Consider the following 4369-nt stretch of genomic DNA (forward strand, 5'->3'; position numbering starts at 1 on the left):
CTAAACAAATTGCATTAAATTATTGAATATTTTAATAATGATATTAAATACTTAATAAGTTTTAAAATTGAATGCCCCATCAATAATCAATATCAAAAATATGCAATAAAAAAACCTGCATAATATTATTTACTACCTACCTATTATTATAAAATACATGTGTATCGAATTAAATTTTAAATATACTAATTTCTTACAAATATGGATTGCATATAAAATTTCGAAGCCTGGACTATTGTTACTACCTATTATTACACACATAACAGTCATAACACATTATATTATACACCGTGATCTGAGCTTAGTGAACTTTGATTATAATTTATATTATATTGTATTACAAATTACAATTAGATATTAATATTATTATTAAATGTACAACTTATAAGTACGACGTAAAATCTTCATGAAAAAATTTTTATTTGTCCTTGGATATTTTGACCGAATACCCTTAAAAGGTACCCACATGTTCCTGCATAGTGCATGTCCTTGTAAGTTGTAATATGTATACCTACCATTATATTTTTGTATTATATACCTATTTTGAATGAGTATTTACTAAAAGGTACTTTTTTTGAATCCCGGAAAAAAAGACAATGAAAAAAAGAACAATTTACAATTTTTGAAATTTTTAAAAATGTTAAGAAAGTACCAGTGGCGCAACTAAGGCTGAAATATTGGGGGGGGGCTGTAGCCCCCACTTGCATTACATGAAAAGTAACCCACAAAGCCCGGACAAACTGCGTTTTGAAGTTAATGATAAGAAACTTGAAAAACTTCATTTTTTCGTTGCGCGAAAAAAAATATTTAGATTTGAATTTTTTAAAATTTTTTTCCAAACTGTTCGTTTTAGGGTGCTTTGTAAGAATGTAAAAAAAAAGCCCGGACAAACATCGTTTTGAAGTTATTGATGAAAAACTTCAAAAACTACATTTTTTCGTATATAACACGCATTTTTTTTAAAAAAAAATACTTAGAATTGAATATCACTCGGACAAAAAATCGAAAATATCCCCCGATTTACTAATTGTATGTAAAACCATCATGGGCAGGCCTTGGAATTAAACAAAGTTGTTAAAAAGCACATAATCTGCTAGCGTTGCCACTTGCTAAGAGCGCTGCGCTCGGACAAAAAAATCGAAAAAACACCAAACACGAGCTCCTCCTAATCTAACTATATAGCAAACTTTGGGTGGCTTAAACTTTCAAAATAATGGTTTCCGCAAAAAATTCAAACCATTTCGAAATCAGCGTTAAAAACCACACATTTTGAAAAAAAAAATAATATCCAATTCTAAGTATTTTTTTTTCTTTTTAATGCGCGTAACGAAAAAAATTTAGTTATTGAAGTTTTTTTATCAATAGTTTCAAAACAAAGTTTGTCCGGGCTTTTTTTTTATATTCTATTAAAGAACCTTAAAATACACATTTTAGAAAAAAATTTTAAAAAATTGCTTAACCATAATTATGCCAAAAAATACAAACAAAATCAATTATTATTTACTCAAATATTTAATTATACCATATTTTTTAATATTATTATTAAAATTTTCAAATAATCATCCCGCGGTACAAAAATACGTCTAGAAGTTAGATCCGATGAAACGAATAGTTGGCTTAAGAACTAGGTAGATATGAACCAAAAAAAAAACATACTATTTATAAAAAAATGCAAATTAGACTTGTAACATTATGCGAAGATTATAAAAACGGTAAAAGGGATATTGAACATTTCTTAACTGCTGTAGCACACACGATACGATATCATTAATATTTAATTTTGTTAAATAATAATAATTTGATATCAATAACTTTTTTTTTGTGATAATCAATTAATATTATATTTTTAAAAATTCTTCTTTTTTTCCCTGTTCTTTTTTTCTTGGTTTTTTTTTTACCGATTACCACTTTATTTACATTTTTACATTAACTTTTCAAGAGAAACAATCAATTTTTTTTCATATTACGGGTAGGTAGAGTAAAATCAATCATTACAAAAAACATAGAGTATAATAGTATTTTTGAGGGAATGACACATCGATTTGTCTAAACATTATTTCAAAACAATTTAAACATCATTTAAATTTACAACATTTTTTTGTTTATTTTGAAAGTCGTATTCAAAGTCAAATAACAATAAAATATGAAATCTATATATTATTCCCTCTAAAATATTACTCCCAGTCTTTTTTGTAATTGGTGATTTTCCTCTAATATTACTTAAAAACATAGAAAAAATGATTCTACGTAAATTCGTTTTGTCTATGTTGCGCGTGGGCCAGAGAGAGAAAACAAATTGTGCACTGACATCCTCTTCAGAACAAATAACTAATAAGGTTATTGTTTTTCTTGAAAAGTTGTTAAAAATGTATAGAATAAATTGTATTGTCCACAAATACCCATTCAGATTATACTTATACATAAGCACTGTTTGAAAACCAGAAAGCGCTGTCCCTAACTCAACCTAGTCGTAATGTATAATATTATAATTTATAACGAGGCGTGTATATAGCAATTATTGCCTAGCCTATTAATATTAATTATTAAATTATTATTACTATGATTATAGTGTATTATTATTATTATTATTATTATGATACTGGGCTTATAGACATACCTATTACCAGACATTTACCATTGTGATAGATTATAGGTACGAACGATTAAAAAGTATTGTGATTTTGTATACCTATACGCTCTTACTTATATAATATTATAACCATATAGATTACGCATGTTTGTATGTATAGAGGCACCCATGACGAACGGTTTTCGTCGACACAGTATATTTTTACTCTGAGTCTCTGTACAGTAAAGTTGGCGAAACGACGAAGATTATATTTTATTTATCCTATCAGCACCCTTTTTTAAATTATTATTTCGTAGTTTCTACCATATTTTCCTAGTTTTAATTCTGTCATGTGATCAAAACATGGGGGGGGCGGACATTAATTAGTCTTGATTAGGCGGTGAAACACGATTGCGTACGATTTTTATCTGCAACTTTGAAGCACTGTTGCCATTTGCTTTGAACTAATAGAACATATAATTTAAAATTAATTGAGAAGCGATAGGTGATATTTGATAGGTGATAACGAAATCGGGTATTTTACTAGGATATTTTAGGATACTCGCACTCGATAAAATATGTATACTGCAGTATACCTATCGTTTAATAAACGAAGTCAGTGAAGAACCGTTGTTGGATTATCAACCTCCTAGCATGTTTCGTGTTTTTCGAGTGAAATATGGAAAATAAAGTTGATTTTATAACTTCTGGAAAGGGTAAACCACTAATTGTACTAAATCTACATAAATACCGGTTTATTAGGGAAAGAAAAGACGGAATTAAAAAATGGCTGTGTACAAAGAAATCATGTTATGCTAGCATTTTGACAAATGCATTTGTGCACTCCATGGAGAGTATGTCCATGAAACAATTAATGAACACCACCACTCTGAAAATTCACAACAGAGCATTGAACGACAAGTACTACGAGAAGTAGTAAAAGAAAATCAAATAATACTATTTGTGTCAGACCCAAAAAAATAATTAGAAACGAACTTATGGGGAGCAATCACTCTGAAATCGAGCACAGAGATGTACGGTCGATTCGAAAAGCAATGTACGATAAACGTCGAAAAAATTATCCCGCTTTTCCAAAATCACTAAGGGAGTCAATTGAACAACTTAAAGGAATGGAAGATGACGATATAATACAATTTGTTTTTATTCCCGACAATAAACTGTTTGTTTGTGTTACTACAGAACAAAATCTTACTTTTGTGACAAGTATAAGTGAATTTTTCGCTGATGGTACTTTCAATTATGCACCAAAATTTCTTGCCAACTTTATACAATCAATTGTTTTAAAAATGGGTTTTATGTGCCAGTGGCATAATTTTTATTACCAAATAAATCAAAGCAAATTTACGCAGATATGTTGTTGTTTTTACAAGAACTATCCGAACAAATTCTTTTTAAAAAATTATTGGTTACCTATTATTTATTTTGTATACTATATTATAACATATTTGTCAAAATTTGAGATTTTTTACCAAGGTATAACATTTTCTATTATATTATTTTAACCTTTTATTAATTTTAATTATTTTACTTTGTATAGGTACTATATTATAAGTTATAAAATATTTGTCAAAAATTGAGTTTTTAAGTGGTACCATAACTTAAGTAATTTTTTCAAAATTTAAATTTTACCGATTACACATAAAAACATAAACTTGGCAACGTCGCACAGCAAATCATCCGCATTCGTTTGACTTTTGGGGTAAATATTAAGAGGACGTCGCACCCGTCTTACAAACGTACGACATAGCAAATTTTCGTTCGCTAGTTTCAATAGGATGC

This window comes from Acyrthosiphon pisum, chromosome A2 (genome assembly GCF_005508785.2).
Source record: "Acyrthosiphon pisum isolate AL4f chromosome A2, pea_aphid_22Mar2018_4r6ur, whole genome shotgun sequence".
Taxonomy (NCBI): domain Eukaryota; kingdom Metazoa; phylum Arthropoda; class Insecta; order Hemiptera; family Aphididae; genus Acyrthosiphon; species Acyrthosiphon pisum.